Below are 18,048 nucleotides of genomic sequence, written 5' to 3' on the forward strand. Positions count from 1 at the left end.
TAATGCTGGTATACAAGGTGTTGCTAAGGATTTGACACATGAAGTATGGAACACTGAAAATACCACCTCATCCAAGAATTGGAACGTTGCAATATGTTAAAGTTTTTATTTGGGGTTTAGATATACTTCAATTTGTTAATTGCTAGTTATGTCTAAATTAAAATAGCAACTCTTGTTGTTACAGTTGTGATTCCAACCAGTTCTTCAGGGTCTTGACTGCTTTTACAATGTCCTATTCTGGTTTTGACCTTAGATGTGCAAACTAGACTTTTTTTCTGGGCCATTTGCCCAATGCACCGCAATATTCTGAACTCTAATCCCAATCTGTTTGTCTTTTGTTACGTAGCTTCTGATCCTAGTTGGCTACCATTCTGCTTTGTATGCACCCAGTTGCTCCTGCTATTCCTTTCTAGATTCAGCCATATGTCTTTTCTCTAATGAAGTATTGACCTTTTAGCATTTTCTTTTGATTTTAAATGTGAATTAATATTAAAAAAAATAAGGTGTTCTGATAGCAACATGTTCAAGATTTCTTTGGAATATCTATTTCTGTCACATCTCTACAGCTCATGATGGTATAATGTGCCACTAAACATATCTAGTAAATATATGCAGAGCTCAGAATGTCTGCAATTATTCCAGGAAAAATGTATTTGTTGCAGGAATTAACAGTCCAAAATAAAATTCTATAGCTTAACTGTGGTAAAAGTAGTTTAAAACAAGTAAAAGCGAGCGCTGGTAAAATACTAAGATACTAAAAATGCAAAATCAAAATGATAAAATAGGTGTAGTTTGCATGGGTTCCTTTTGGAGTACCAAGATGTCGTCCACGCCGGATAATGCGTCACCACGTCACCTACGCGTTGCGTCACGGCTCACGTGACCCTGATAAAAAACTACACCCATAGCATGAGGTTGAAATGTATGTCTACTGATACCAAGTGAGTGAGCAATCGGCTTTTTTATGGCTATATATGTATAATAAACGGTATTACACTACGGAGGCTCTCTTTTTCATGTTCTTAATATGATCCATATGAGAACTGGCTATATTGCGTATACCTAAAGGGGAGCTGAAGGTGATCTGATGAGCTAAACGCATGGTTTTGAAGTGATCTGTACTACTACGTGCAAGGATGCCACTAAAGGGGAATCGTACTTGGAGGATCGAGTACTGATCCCAAAAGCGGTTTGGCCCGTTGGGTCACGGTAAGAAGGTGAGGAGGCAACTCAGCCATTTTTTGGATTTATCACCAGCGGCTGCAATGCTCATCCACAGCACTACCTGCATGTTTTAAATAATATTTATGGAACACTGGGCTTATATGCACGTTTTGTGTTGAACTTTTTTATTTAACATTTTTTGTGGTTATTTGTATATTTCATTATACGATTTTTAGGATATATTTTGGGATTCAATTTTGAGGTATATTTAATGGGGAGGAGGTTGTGATTTCCTATGCTATGTGGGAATCTTTTTGGAGTGTTTTTGGTCACTGAGCACTTTTCACTGCATTTACAAGATATATCCCCCAGTGCAGGGATTCACTTTTATGTGTCACTTATTTTGGCTGATTGCTAGCCACTGATCCCAGTTAGGGATTTGGGTATTTGTTAACACTTTGTGTGTATGTTTATCACATTTGGTCCTATTTGGGACCACGTTTTTTTCATTTGTTATTCACTGTTTTGTCACTTTGAGATCCCAGTGGGGATCAGGTCACATACAGTTGTGTTCAAAATAATAGCAATCAGACATCACTAACCTGATCAATCACTGTTTTTGGTAGAAATGATATTTCTACATGGCAAATAATTTACTAGCAGGTGTAGTAGAGTATTAGAAATCCAACAGACCCAACCATCATGACATGCATGCTGCTGATTCTGTGTAATTGAATCACTAATTGAAAAGGGCATGTTCAAAATAATAGCAGTGTGGAGTTCTATTAGTGAGGGCATTCATTCTTTGAAAAACAGGTGGCAATTATTGCCCTTAATTAAGGAAGGAAGGCAGCAAATGTTTTACATGCTGGTTACAGTGCATTTCTCTCTGAAATTCTGAGGAAAATGGGTTGTTCCAGACATTGAACAGCGTACTTTGCTTAAAAGGTTGATTGGAGAGGGGAAAACATATAAAGAAGTGCAGAAAATGATAGGCTGCTCAGCTAAAATGATCACAAATGCTTTAAAATGGCAACCAAAACCTGAAAGACGTGGAAGAAAGCGAAAAACTACCATTCAAATGGATAGAAGAATAGCCAAAATGGCAAGGACTCAGCCAACAATCAGCTCCAGGAAGATCAAAGAAGGTCTAAAGTTCCCTGTGAGTACTGTTACAATTAGAAGACGCCTATGTGAAGCCAAGCTATCTGCAAGAAGCACCCGCAAAGTCCCACTGTGGAAAAAAGACATGTGCTGAAGAGGTTACAGTTTGCCAAAGAGCACATTGACTGGCCTAAAGAGAAATGGCGCAACATTTTGTGGACTGATGAAAGTAAGATTGTTCTTTTTGGGTCTAGTGGCCGGAGACAGTTTGTCAGACGACCCCCAAACACTGAATTCAAGCCACAGTACACTGTGAAGACAGTGAAGCATGGTTGTGCAAGCATCATGATATGGGGATGTTTCTCATACTACGGTGTTGGGCCTATTTATCGCATACCAGGGATCATGGATCAGTTTGAATACATCAGAATACTTGAAGAGGTCATGCTGCCTTATACTGAAGAGGAAATGCCCTTGAAATGGGTGTTCCAACAAGACAACGACCCCAAACACACCAGTAAACGTGCAACATCTTGGTTCCAGACCAACAAGATTGACGTTATGGAGTGGCCAGCCCAATCCCCGGATCTTAATCCAATAGAAAACTTGTGGGGTGACATCAAAAATGCAGTCTGAGGCAAAACCAAGAAATGGAGAAGAACTGTGGAATGTAGTCCAATCATCCTGGGCTGGAATACCTGTTCACAGGTGCCAGAAGTTGGTTGACTCCATGCAACACAGATGTACAGCAGTTCTCAGAAACAGTGCTTATACAACTAAATATTAATTAAGTGATTCAAAGGAAAGCAAAATCCTCAAACATTTTTCAGTTTATATAGTGAAAGTTTGAGTTTGTAAAGAAGAATAAAAACACTGCTATTTTTTTGAACAGTCTAATATTCACTTTTCTTCAATTTTTTTAGAGGAACAACACAAATTTGATATATATTTCTTCATGTTTTGATTTGGAATAGAATGTGTAGTGTTCCCAATGCATTTGTGTGTATGGAAATAAAAGCTATTAGAAGGATTTTGAGCTTTATTCACTTTTTTCAACACACTGCTATTATTTTGAACACAACTGTATATATATATATATATATATATATATATATATATATATATCACTATTTATATTTGTTTTATGATTATTAATATTTGATTATTTTGTTCTTATATACTGTATATGGTATGGATAAGCGCTACACCAATTTTTATATGTTTCAGCACTATTTACTTATAGGTATTAAGTTGTGGGTGTCAGCAGCCATCGTTTTGATCCGATTTCCACTTCTTAGCGCAGGAGGTTTATACCAACTATCTTTATTTGCTGTCCTCAACATACCTAATTCCTCAGGTCAGTCTGGTAAAAAAACAGCCCAGAACCAACAAGGTGCGATTTTGCAATAATAGAGCTTGGGAAATACAACATATTTTCTCAAAAAACTGGAACATCTTGAGAAAAGATCCGATGCTCGGAAGTCTACTTGAATATTCGGTCCCGCGTCATTTCAAGAAGACACATCAGGGAGACCATTCAGGGATGAAAGTCTTCGGAATTGAGGCAATTTTCAGGGATCTGGATAGTGGCAGGAGACACCAGAGGCTCTTCAAAAGAGAGAGCTATTGGATCTTTACGTAATATTGTCTTGCTCCCAAAAATTTAAATGATGATCCTGAGATCCACATTAGTATAATAATTCAAATTCTCCCTTAAGTGACTGATTTTATGAAAAGCTAATCTTATGATTTGATGCTATTTCGGTACAGCATTGTACCATTGTAGATGCACATGAATGACTGCCGCACTGGTCTTCTCTTCTCCATGCTCCTCGTGTCACACAGAAGCACACAATAGAAAGGTTGAGTCAATTTTTCACCATTTTAACTGGTGGCTGGTGTGATTTATAAATTGTCAGCACCTGTTAATTGATACAGGAGAGTTTATTTTACAAATTACAGGAGCATCACAAAATGGGAATGCAATTATTTCTTATAATTTTGAGAAGGTGCCAATAATTTTGCCCAGTCCGTTTTTGGGGATTTGCTTGGATATGGCTTTTTGTTTCTCCACTTTTTTTTGTGTCATACCAATACAAACAAAAGAAATGTACATGAGAATGCCTAAACATTTGTAGTTGCAACAATTTTCTAGGTGAAGTGGTGCACTATCTGACAGAAATGCAGGGGTATAAATATTTTTGGCCATGACTGTATAAATATATATTGTGCATTTTCTCTTTAAATCCAATTAGGACATTTTACTCTGTTCTTCATATTTCTGAGTTATGGAAAAACGGAAGTAATGCACTGCCACAACCGGAATTAGCAGCTGGAGGCACCGCTCTTCCGGTTTGATAGATCAGCGTGTGTTTCAGCACGATCCTGTGCCTCTTTTGTCAGCAACGGCCTTCCTTTTCGGTCTTTCAGCAAACCGGATGTGACGTATTGAAGAAACTGGAAGTAGCGGCTGGAATGCAAACTGAAAGTGACATATTGCCAGAAATGGAAGTAGCAGCTGGAACACAAGGTGGCGCCGCTCTTTCAGTCTGAAAAGATGGCATGCATTCCAGTAAGCATCTGGAACCATTTTAGAATTGCTTTCTTTCCTTTATCTCTGCATTTTGCCAGCGAGGTTTAGTTCAGTTTAGTTTTCATTTGGTACACACATATGGTATAGATCGACCAGTCACCCATGGACATCTGTCCTTTCATTTACCAAACAAGTGGAATGTTTCTTTTTAGTGACACTTTTTACAAATAATGAAATGAAGTATTTTTTATGAACACTTATATGCATTACACATGTATTGTACAACTGTTGTAATGTATTTTATGTCAGAACTTTGGTCCTATGTATACTAAAGGGGTCCTATGTATACTAAAGGGTTACGTCCCCTATTAATTCCCAATTAAGCACCAATTGGTGTGACACTTAAGGTATTTAATGGGAGACCATGCAGCAACATGAATTGGCTCTGAGGAAGAGGGGATCCCCCCTCGAAATGCATCAGTCAGTTTTCAAGTGTCTTCCTGTGTTTGGGACAAATTTAGAACCCTAGGTGACCCAGGCCAGTGTTGGTTATGATATGCTTGTGAATCTTAGATTATGTGCAAGGCGTGTGCACCCCTTTTCAGCAGCTCCTTTGGGAGCAACTTTATTCTTAATTGTATCCCAACACGCCTTCCCAGTGCATTTACACTGCCAAAAATGCTACATGCATGATTTTTATTGGTGGTGCATTAGACATCCTATTTAAATTAATGTGATGCCTTAACACAACATATATTAATACATGTACGTTTAACACACCACAGCAGATCAGTCTGGTGTTAATGGTCCCTGAGAACCTTTGTCAGGTTTTTATTCCTTTATACTGGCTGGCTCTCTATTTGTCCTGGTGGCCCATGTAATCGGAAAACAGAATGTGATGGGACATCCAAAATCTAACATTTGCCACCAGAACAGGAAGTGTACGAAAATCTTCCAATGGGGATAATTGTTCAGCGACTTTTCTGCACTTTGGAGAAATTTCCTCTCTCTTCCTGAAGTGAAGGAAAACCTTCCTCAAAAATCTCCCCAAGACATAGACAGCAATAAATAATTGATGAATACAAATGGTCCTAGCCATTCTCTGTTCCTACTCCTAGTATTCCAAAGATGGCTTAAAACATTTATGTAAAAGTACAAAAACAAGCTGATGTTCTTTGAACTGAAGCTTATTTTTTTAACATAAAAAAATACGGAATTCATTCCAAAAAGGCAAAGTTAACAGCAATCCCAAGAAAAATAGTTATCACTTGAACTATGCCATAACCTCAGTGCTGAAAACAGTCAATATTTGATCTCTCATTTAAGTTTGCACAAGGGACATTTTACATAAAGTTGTATTAACTAAACTGCAAGAGAATGAATATGTCATTTTGATAACATTGAAAAGGCTGAGCAGCATGTCTTTTTTGCAAATAAAAAGCACATGGTTGGTCCTAAAACAGACTCTGAAATTATGATAAAATAATCCCAAAGCACACTTTTTTAGCTCATGGTAAAAGTACAACTAAATTGAAGAGTTCTATACTACTATTTTCAATAGAACTGTCCACATCTGTATACTTTGATACACTGCATCTTTGAAAAAATCCTGCATGGTGGAGTTTTAGACTTTCTTATGTAGCGCTACCCCTTTAAGAGATACTGACTATTTTTGGGTTCCCTGTCTGTTCTGAGCCTGATTTGGAAACACAGCCCCTGCTGACACCACCGTAAACCTTGACCAGGATAATCTCCTGGCTCTCGAAACACAAAGTAATCACACAGTTTAAGGTGAACCAATATTTTGATTGTATTGAGATCAAAGTAAAAGAAATGGTACAAGCACAAAAAAGATAATAGCAAGCATGAACAACAGTTAAACATTCTGCAAGGCTCAGCCATATGATCAAGCACAGTACCACTTTAGAACAAACCTAAAATGACCTGCAGGACCAGAGTTTCAATGTCAATCCCTACCCCGAGATATCTTTCCCAAAAATGAGCGGTTAATAGGCTATCGATAATTTGGGGTAACTCACTTTGGGTTCTCAATGTCTAATGGTTTAATGCAGAAGATGAATATACAGATGCTTATAAAGACAAAAAACAATACGAGCGCTGGATAACACGTCTAGAAGCAGCTGGCATGAAAGGCAAACACCAAGAGCCTCCAAAGTATATATATCAAACAAAAACATGCAGCGCTACTATAATACCATGATATGATCATGTAGAGTGTCTATACAAAAAATGGTATAACGAACACCACTTAATCATGAGGTGGATATGATATTATCTAAAACATCCAAACATTGTAAGAATGGTGACTAAGAATCTTCACCAAGAGTGTCCTTGTAGTGCATCGTGTCAAATCTCAGTGAAATAATGGTGAATAAATTGGTGACTTTTGTGACCTTGTTTGTTCCCACAGAGATGAGTGTAGACTGCACTAACCAGAAAGCGCAATGGTAATGCGCATTTGAGTGTTAACCAACTCCTGGTCCTCTGCCTGTTGAAACTGGATCACTGGGAAAAGGTCATCTTGCCTGCAACAGCTGGGCAGAAATCACAATCTCTAGGTCTCCAGGTACCAGGGGATATCTACTCGTCTCACCAGCGTCTCACCAGCGTCTCACCAGCAGGGAGAGATTCCTTTATCACTGTGTGGCCACCAGATCATCCCAAATATGCATGTTGAAATGGGTAGGTAGCTGGGTAGTAGAGAAAGTCCGAAAATGGCCACCAGCTGTCCACAGGGGCCGTGTAGTGTGACGTCACAGGGTATATAGGGCACCCCCCTAACGCGTTTCGTGCGCTTGCACGTGCAAGTGCACGAAACGCGTTAGGGGGTGCCCTATATACCCTGTGACGTCACACTACACGGCCCCTGTGGACAGCCGGTGGCCATTTTCGGACTTTTTCTACTACCCAGCTACCTACCCATTTCAACATGCATATTTGGGATGATCTGGTGGCCACACAGTGATCAAGGAATCTCCCCCTGCTGGTGAGACGCTGGTGAGACGAGTAGATATCCCCTGGTACCTGGAGACCTAGAGATTGTGATTTCTGCCCAGCTGTTGCAGGCAAGATGACCTTTTCCCAGTGATCCAGTTTCAACAGGCAGAGGACCAGGAGTTGGTTAACACTCAAATGCGCATTACCATTGCGCTTTCTGGTTAGTGCAGTCTACACTCATCTCTGTGGGAACAAACAAGGTCACAAAAGTCACCAATTTATTCACCATTATTTCACTGAGATTTGACACGATGCACTACAAGGACACTCTTGGTGAAGATTCTTAGTCACCATTCTTACAATGTTTGGATGTTTTAGATAATACCACATCCACCTCATGATTAAGTGGTGTTCGTTATACCATTTTTTGTATAGACACTCTACATGATCATATCATGGTATTATAGTAGCGCTGCATGTTTTTGTTTGATATATATACAGATGCTTATGTCCCCTTTAATATCACCCCAAAGTATAAAAAAAAACTACTCCTCTGTGCGCGTATTGGGGACCTAGTTGGTGCAGATTAAGATTGAGGTCCTTTTTGTTTGAGGGCAAGATTTCTTGAAGAAGGAAAAGCACAGTAGTAGGAAAAATTTCCCCTGACTGATGGTAGCTGAACTAGCAAAGGGTCCTTTAGTGGAAGTAGGTAAAGGAAAGGATCAGTATAGATGAGGAATGGGCAAGAATAGACTCCAATAGAATTTGTATTTTAATAGGTAGGGAACTGGTTTGATGAAGCAAGTTGCTTTATAGCTATGTAGCACCTTCTAGCATTGCTAGACAGATAGGAAAATGTAATGGCTCACTCAGTAGTTGGAGTGAGCATTGCCTAAGTAGGGGTCATGCTCAGGTTAGGCTGGATGACTCAACAGGATGGGCCTCTATCACCTCTCCCTGGTTCTGGAGGTCTATGAAAGCTTCCAGAAGCCAGTGGATGGAGGGGTGAAGACCAAGATCTGAATATTCATGGAAATCTGACCATTCCTGGGCAGGAGGTCCTGGCAATGTGGGAAGACCGACCCATTAATATGGAAGAGCCAGCCAGCAAGGGGAGTCGAGTGGCAGTTGGAATACTGAAGGTGCTGCTGTGTAGCCTGGGAGGGGATCCTGGAGAAGCAGGGTTCTGCCTCCAGGCTGAAGGAAAAGAGGCTCACAGAGGGAGCTCCACTACCTTACAGTTCACTGGGGAAAGACAGTCTGCAAGTGCAGACAGAAACTGGCTCAGTGAGAGGCCTGAACATAGTTTGCCCAGAGCTACAGAATACAAGGACAGTGTGAGTACCTCTACACCCCTTGGGCCTACAGGAGAGAGGGCTGCTAGGTGCAATACTTAACCAGTTTTCCCTGGATAGTGCTGCATGCCTGTCTTGGAATCTCTTGCTCCAGGATATTCTTCAAAAGACAGCCAGGTGGATGGGCATTTCCTAGCTGGGGACTGAAGAGATTTCACTTGGAGGGGACTAGGTGCTTCTCACAGAATATGCTATTGATTCATTAGGAGACTGTGCCACTTCAGCTGGAGTGGAAAGTTCAGGATCTTCCCTTTTTTGCACACAATTACGAAGTTTGTCCTCAGAGTTATTACTGCAAGTCAATTTGGGCATCTCATATACCTCTAAACCCTATGCAAGTTGTTTATCCCAAAATAAACCAACAAAAACAAGCTGATAGACTGGTTACTGACTCTTGAGTGGAAATTGGAAAAATGCATGTTGCCTAGCTGTGAAGAGTGAAGGGGACCCAATACTCAGCGTCACCTTCAGGAGTGATCACTACAGCTGTAATACATTAGAAGTGAGGTATTAATAGTGTCACTGTCCTGAAAAACACATGTACTGCAGGAGTAGTCCTGCGTTCAGAGTGACAAGGTAGGGGGGCAATAAAGGTGTATGCCGCAGTACTAAATTGAGCTCCACAGTATGTTTCAAGTAGTAGGCTGTGATGCAAAATGAGCTGCACTGAAATAACTGAGGAAAACAGCAGGATTTCTGGTAAATGAAGGCAATATGGGTTGTGGAACCCTCTCACCAAGTCTGTAGTTTTATCAAAATGAAGAATGGTCTCTTGTTTGGTGGGCCCCCTGGTCCTCTTGGTCCTTCTGGGAATAGAATAATACCGAGCATGATTCCATGATCTGCAGGGTCAGCTTTCCTGCTTGTCAGTAACACCAGCGATCTGTAGTCTTTCTTTCTGGCTTTCTGGTGTAACCCAATCTGACCAGGACCCTTTGAGTCCCGTGCCAGTGTCCACAACATGTCCTCCCTCTAACACAGTCTCTCTCCTCCCTCCAGGAAGGTCCCAGGCATTTGGTTTTATGGGCTCCCACCGCTTCACCAGCTCCTCTGGGAAATGTAGTCTGCTTTCAGCCTGTCCCTGCACAACAGTCCTGCCTTCAGCATACAAGTTCACCAATGGCTTGTCATACTCAAATCTGTGATAGCTAAACTGCGGAACACCACCATCTTGTAGTTCATCAACATCCTGCAAATAGTAACAGTGCAGTATGTTACACTTACCTTAGAGTGGAAGAAGGATAGAACATTGAAAATGCCCATAAAATACATTTGGCCTGCATTTATTTTCCAAATGCAGTTCCTAACATGTGTAACAGTGCGAGGCCTTTCACTGGGTGAATATAAGTAGAAATGGTCAGGAAAAGAAAACAGGGTTTGCACGTTTTCTGAATGCAGGACTATGGAGCATAGCTTTTGTGTAGAGAAAACTGCTTTTGCAGCCTTCTCCAGATGTTTGTATTTCCAGATGGGGCTCCATAGTTTGAAGATGTCAAAGTGCCTTGGGAGGGATGAAATCTCCAACCCAGTGTCTGGGTGTTGTGGTCAACCAGCAGGGTGTGTGCCTTGGTGCACATAGCCCTTATAATGTTGGTCTGCTGAGTGTTGAAAGTGGACTGGAGGGCAGTTGGAGCAGTAGCTGCTATTGAAAGAGTCTCTGTGTGGAGATAGATGCTATGTGTGTTAAAGGGCTTGAGGCTGTGTGTGCATTAAGGTGTTCAAGGCTGTGTGTGCATTAAGGTGCTGGAGGCTGTGTGTGCATTAAGGTACTCGAGGCTGTGTGTGCATTAAGGAGCTTGAGGCTGTGTGCGTGCATTAAGGAGGTGGAGGCTGTGTGCATGCATTAAGGAGGTGGAGGCTGTGTGCGTGCATTAAGGTGCTCGAGGCTGTGTGTGTGCATTAAGGTGCTCGAGGCTGTGTGAGTGCATTAAGGTGCTCGAGGCTGTGTGCGTGCATTAAGGTGCTCGAGGCTGTGTGTGTGCATTAAGGTGCTCGAGGCTCTGTGTGCATTAAGGTGTTCGAGGCTGTGTGTGCATTAAGGTGTTCGAGGCTGTGTGTGCATTAAGGTGCTCGAGGCTGTGTGTGCATTAAGGTGCTCGAGGCTGTGTGTGCATTAAGGTGCTCGAGGCTGTGTGTGCATTAAGGTGCTGGAGGCTGTGTGTGCATTAAGGTGCTGGAGGCTGTGTGTGCATTAAGGTGCTGGAGGCTGTGTGTGCATTAAGGTGCTGGAGGCTGTGTGCGTGCATTAAGGTGCTCGAGGCTGTGTGCATACATTAAGGTGCTCAAGGCTGTGTGTGCCTTAAGGTGCTCGAGGCTGTGTGCGTGCATTAAGGTGCTCGAGGCTGTGTGTGTGCATTAAGGTGCTCGAGGCTGTGTGCATGCGTTAAGGTGCTCGAGGCTGTGTGCATGCGTTAAGGTGCTCATGGCTGTGTGCGTGCATTAAGGTGCTCAAGGTTGTGTGCATTAAGGTACTCAAGGCTGTGTGCGTGTGCGTTAAGGAGCTCGAGGCTGTGTGTGTGTGTGTGCGTTAAGGGGCTTGAAGCTGTGTGTGCGTTAAGGTGCTCGAGGCTGTGTGTGTGTGTGCGTTAAGGGGCTTGAGGCTGTGTGTGCGTTAAGGTGCTCGAGGCTGTGTGTGTGTGCGTTAAGGGGCTCAAGGCTGTGTGTGCGTTAAGGTGCTTGAGGCTGTGTGTGCGTTAAGGTGCTCGAGGCTTGTGTGTGTGCGTTAAGGTGCTCGAGGCTAGGTGTGCGTTAAGGGGCTCGAGGCTGTGTGTGGGTGTGTTAAGGGGCTCGAGGCTGTGTGTGTGCATTAAGGGGCTGGAGGCTGTGTGTGTGCGTTAAGGTGCTGGAGGCTGTGTGTGCATTAAGGCGCTGGAGGCTGTGTGTGCATTAAGGTGCTGGAGGCTGTGTGTGCATTAAGGTGCTGGAGGCTGTGTGTGCATTAAGGTGCTGGAGGCTGTGTGTGCATTAAGGTGCTGGAGGCTGTGTGTGCATTAAGGCGCTGGAGGCTGTGTGCATCCAAGAAGCTTAAGGCTATGTGTTAAGGAGCTCAAGGCTGTGTGTGTTCAAGAAGCCCAAGGCTGTGTGCCAGGAATAGCCAGTGGTCTGGGAGACCAAACACAGAGATATTGCTGACCACAGAGAGCCAGGTGGCTTGGTATTTCTTTATTTGTATTTTGGCTGGAGAAGAACTCCTGCGTGGGAAACTTTATATTGGACGGTTTTGCTTTCTGCCATTTTTTTTTAAATAAACATGGGCTACCAGAGCCCTAATGTGTTATTAAACCCACAACAGTAAAATCAGTCTGTATATACAATAAAGCATGTTATACTCACTGTAGAACCTGAGGGGTTAATCATCTGCATTGTGTAAAGAGGCTGTTTGATCCTAACTTCTCTGATCCTTCCTTTCTTCCAGTGTCCCCCTCTTAGCTCCTGATAAAAAAAATCATGTGGAGACACTCTGCACATGCTCAGTTTGGTGTGTATTGCTAGAGAGCATTTTTTCTTTGGAGAGTGCATGTGATCAGTACAGGGCCAATCAGCACTGTCCAGACAGAGGTCAGGAGTTCTGCAATCTCATAAGGCAGAGAGTGGAGAATGAAAACTCTTCCTACATGCTTTAACATGTGCTCTGCTGAACACTGATAGAAGTCACAAGACTGCTCTATCTGCTGATGAGAAAAGGTATTTAGCATTCTATATTTACTATAATAATTATATTTCCATGTTCTGTGTACTGTGGGAGACCAGATATAGTGAATGCAGGGTCATGAGTTTAGTAACACTTTAAATGCAGTTCCTGAATGATGTGAACTTATTTTTTAAATAATACTTTTTATAATACTTTTTGAATTACTTTTTTAATGTTTTAAAAGTACCCCACTACTTGTTTGTGCCCCTACCTATTTATTTTGCAATAATGTGTAACACAAAAAAATAAGTGCCGAAATGCACATAAAAAACACATTGTTTTAGCTAAAGTCCAGATAAACTGCTAAACATAAGGACTGCAAACTGTTTCACCACCCAAATGATTTGTTAATCTTTGCCCAGTTTGATAAGGTCATCAACTCTGCTGTTTTCTCCTATTAGCAGGATCCCATTGCCAGCACTGTGAAGTGCAGTGCAGATTGACTGGCCCATAGTGTTGTCAAGGACTGAGACCTCCTTTGCAGGGGGGTTAGAAAACTAAAATAAATCTGCAATACAGGTACTTATACTAGCTGTAGTGACCAACTGCAAAAAAACTTTGTATTTTGTTTTGTAAAGGATAGAGCCTCTGTTAAGTTGTTATTGCTGTAGACTCCAGGTGAGCTCCACTTCTGAGAAAGGAAGGAGGGAGAGCCAGTCATTCCCCTGTGTCATATTACAAAGGTACAGGTGAAACTCAAAAAATTTTAATATTTAGCAAAACTTCATTTATTACAGTAATGCAACTTAAAAGGTGAAACTAATATATGAGATAGTCTCATTACATGCAAAGCAAGATAGTTCAAGCCGTGATTTGTCATAATTGTGATGATTATGGCTTACAGCTCATGAAAACCCCAAATCCACAATCTCAGAAAATTAGAATATTGTGAAAAGGTGCAATATTCTCGGCTCAAAGTGTCCCACTCTAATCAGCTAATTAAGCCATAACACCTGCAAAGGGTTCCTGAGCCTTTAAATGGTCTCTCAGTCTGGTTCAGTAGGAATCACAATCATGGGAAAGACTGCTGACCTGACAGTTGTGCAGAAAACCATCATTGACACCCTCCATAAGGAGAGAAAGCCTCAAAAGGTAATTGCAAAAGAAGTTGGATGTTCCCAAAGTGCTGTATCAAAGCACATTAATAGAAAGTTATGTGAAAGGGGAAAGTGTGGAAGAAAAAGGTGCACAAGCAGTAGGGATGAACACAGCTTTAAGAGGATTGTCAGCATAAGTCCATTCAAAAGTGTTGGGGACTTTCACAAGGAGTGGACTGAGGCTGGAGTCAGTGCATCAAGAGCCACCACACACAGACGGATCCTGGACATGGGCTTCAAATTTCATATTCCTCTTGTCAAGCTGCCCCTGAACAACAAACAACGTCACAAGCGTCTTACCTGGGCTAAAGAAAAACAGACCTGGTCTGTTGCTCAGTGGTCCAAAGTCCTCTTTTCTGATGAGAGCAACTTTTGCATCTCATTTGGAAACCAAGGACCCAGAGTATGGAGGAAGAATAGAGAGGCACACACTGCAGATGCTTAAAGTCCAGTGTGAAGTTTCCACAGTCTGTGTTGATTTGGGGAGCCATGTCATCTGCTGGTGTTGGTCCACTGTGCTTCATTAAGTCCAGGGTCAACGCAGCCGTCTACCAGGAGATTTTGGAGCACTTCCTGCTTCCTTCCACAGACAAGCTTTATGGGGATGCTAACTTCATTTTCCAGCATGACTTGGCACCTGGCCACACTGCCAAAAGCACCAAAACCTGGTTCAATGACCGTGAGATTACTGTGCTTGATTGGCCAGCAAACTCGCCTGACCTGAACCCCATAGAGAATCTATGGGGCATTGCCAGAAAGATGAGAGACATGAGACCGAACAATGCAGAAGAGCTGAAGGCCGCTATTGAAGCATCCTGGTCTTCCATAACACCTCAGCAGTGCCACAGGCTGATAGCTTCCATGCCACGCCGCATTGAGGCAGTAATTGCTGCAAAAGGGGCCCAAACCAAGTACTGAGTACAGATGCATGCTTATACTTTTCAGAAGTCTGATATTGTTCTATGTACAATCCTTGTTTTATTGATTGCATGTAATATTCTAATTTTCTGAGATTGGGGATTTGGGGTTTTCATGAGCTGTAAGCCATAATCATCACAATTATGACAAATCACGGCTTGAACTATCTTGATTTGCATGTAATGAGTCTATCTCATATATTAGTTTCACCTTTTAAGTTGCATTACTGAAATAAATGAACTTTTGCATGATATTCTAATTTTTCGAGTTTCACCTGTATATCCTGAAGACTCCCTGGCAGGATAAAAGCAGTGGAGTAAGGAGACTACTGGGTGTTTCCCCCATTGGGTAGCACTGTTTACTATTTAACATGTGAGCATTACAGCACCTCCTATGGCACCTGACTGATGGACAGTTATATAGGCTTGTTTTCCACAATTCCGGAACTGTAACCAAATGTTTGGAATTTGTTATGCTGTACTTTGGGGAAGTTGAACTGCTATACTTTTATATTGCCATGTCTTATGGAACTGTTATGTGCAAAACCAAGTTTCATTCGTCTTGTAAGTCAAGTTGCATTAAGTAAGGAAACAATAAATGAGAATGCCTCCAAGCGATGTTTAACCACTTGCCCTCCAAAGGATTTACCCCCTTTTCTGACCAGGCCATTTTTTGTGATACGACACTGTGTTATATTAACTGACAATTGTGCAGTCATGCAACATTGTACATAAATTAAATTTGTCTTTTTTTCCCACAAATAGAGCTTTCGTTTGGTGGTATTTGATCACCTCTGCGGTTATTTTTTGCGCTATAAACAAACAAAACTGGACAAATTTGAATAAAACCCAATATTTTTTTTACTTTTTATTATTAACATCTTCCCTACCACGCTATAGCCAAAAGACGGCTACAGCGCATTTGTCTAGGTTGTCTGATCTTACCCAGGAGAGCGGCATTGGAGTGTGAAGGCTGTAAAATGGAAGGGAATTGCAGGGAGCTATCGACCAATCCTTCTGAGTTACCCAGGGAGTGCCGCATGATCTCATCTACCGTGGGGAGCCGGCGCCATCTTGGCGGGAGGCCTGCGCTGCGATTTGGGTTCCATGTTTTGCTTTGGCTTGGACCGATCTGGCTGGACTCTGGGACTCTCTGGTGCAGGAAGTAATTGTCAGGGAGCAATAGGTAGTTTGTAGCTGTGGAGGGAGAGGGTAAACTGCCTGGGGTGAGCGGAGTGAGCTCAATCTGCGCCTCCCCCCCCCATCTTTTATATTTTAGCCAAAATTGGATATTCTATAGTGTGTTTTTCCACTAAAATGTATTGTATTATCTTTTTTCCTGAACAATTTAGTTTAATAAACAGTTGAGCAAATATCATATGACATAAAAAATTAGCAATTATCACCTTTTTATTCTACAGGGCCTTTGCTTTCAGAAAATATAAAATGTTCTGGGAGTTTTTATAAATAAATAAATGAATAAAAGTCATTTTATTGCCAAAAACTTTGATTTTTACATGTATGTGAAAAATAAAAAAAATTGTTCTGGAGTCGAACTGGTAAACAATTTTGACACAGAAACCTGAAGTTGAGAGCTTTAGATTTTTTTTGGCATATAGATCCGCTGTGGTTGCTTCTTCCACTGGTCAATTCAGGCCTATCACCGCTTGAAAAAGAAAAAAATCAGGTGTCTTAGCCAAAACTACCAAAATAAAAAACATTTTTCAAGTAAAAATTAATCCAATTGGGGTTCTGCTGCTGGAAAAATTAACTAACCAGAATGCAACATTGCTGATACTGTCGGTGAAAACCGTACCGTTCTGTAACTCTACATACAACTTAACCACTTCCCCCCCTGGGTGGACATCAAATGACATCCTGGGATTTCAGTGGAGATATCTGGATGATGCCTGAAGCTGCATGCATCACCCAGATATCTTTGTTTTCCACCAGCTATTCCCTCTTTAGTAAAAGCCATCCTAGTGGCTGATTAGCCAATGGACTGCTTTTACAGCCACCCAACAGCACTTCTCCATGGTCTCCTGTGCGAATAGGGAGCCAGAGATCTGATATGGCAGCTTCACTGCTTCACCATAGAGCTGCCTGTGCACCAGATGGTCCCTGGCCATATTATCTTGGGAGGCCGGAAGCGATGTGATGACGTCACATCCGGCACTGACAGATGTAAACACTGCCTGATATCTAGCATAGAGGAGAGATGTGGGGTCCATAAGACCCCACATCTCTCCATAAAGAGGAGCGGTCATGCCTTATTTCCATTACAAGGGATGTTTACATAGGAATAAATGTGATTCAAAAAGTTAAAGAGAAAGTGTAAAAATAAAATAAATAAATAATAATAAAAATAATTAAAGTGCCCTCATCCCCTCATGCTCGCATGCAGACGCAAACACATATGTAGATGGCGGTTGCATATTTAAAAGGCGTTCAAACTACACATGTGAGGTATCGCCGTGATCGTTACAGCAAAAGCAATAATCCTAGCACTTGACCTCCTCTGTATCTCTAAACTGGCAACTTGTAAAAAAATTTTAAATGTTGCCTATGGTGATTTTTATGTACCACACAATTTTAAAGCGTGACATGTTTGGTATCTATTTACTCGGCGCACCCAACTATTTACAGCCACCCAACAGCACTTCTCCATGGTCTCCTGTGTGAATAGGGAGCCAGAGATCTGATATGGCAGCTTCACTGCTTCACCATAGAGCTGCCTGTGCACCAGATGGTCCCTGGCCATATTATCTTGGGAGGCTGGAAGCGATGTGATGACGTCACATCCGGCACTGACAGATGTAAACACTGCCTGATATCTAGCATAGAGGAGAGATGTGGGGTCCATAAGACCCCACATCTCTCCATAAAGAGGAGCGGTCATGCCTTATTTCCATTACAAGGGATGTTTACATAGGAATAAATGTGATTCAAAAAGTTAAAGAGAAAGTGTAAAAATAAAATAAATAAATAATAATAAAAATAATTAAAGTGCCCTCATCCCCTCATGCTCGCATGCAGACGCAAACACATATGTAGATGGCGGTTGCATATTTAAAAGGCGTTCAAACTACACATGTGAGGTATCGCCGTGATCGTTACAGCAAAAGCAATAATCCTAGCACTTGACCTCCTCTGTATCTCTAAACTGGCAACTTGTAAAAAAATTTTAAATGTTGCCTATGGTGATTTTTATGTACCACACAATTTTAAA

This window comes from Staurois parvus, unplaced genomic scaffold, assembly GCF_062004578.1.
Source record: "Staurois parvus isolate SC_StPar_1 unplaced genomic scaffold, SC_StPar_1.0 ptg000679l, whole genome shotgun sequence".
In the NCBI taxonomy this organism is placed as follows: domain Eukaryota; kingdom Metazoa; phylum Chordata; class Amphibia; order Anura; family Ranidae; genus Staurois; species Staurois parvus.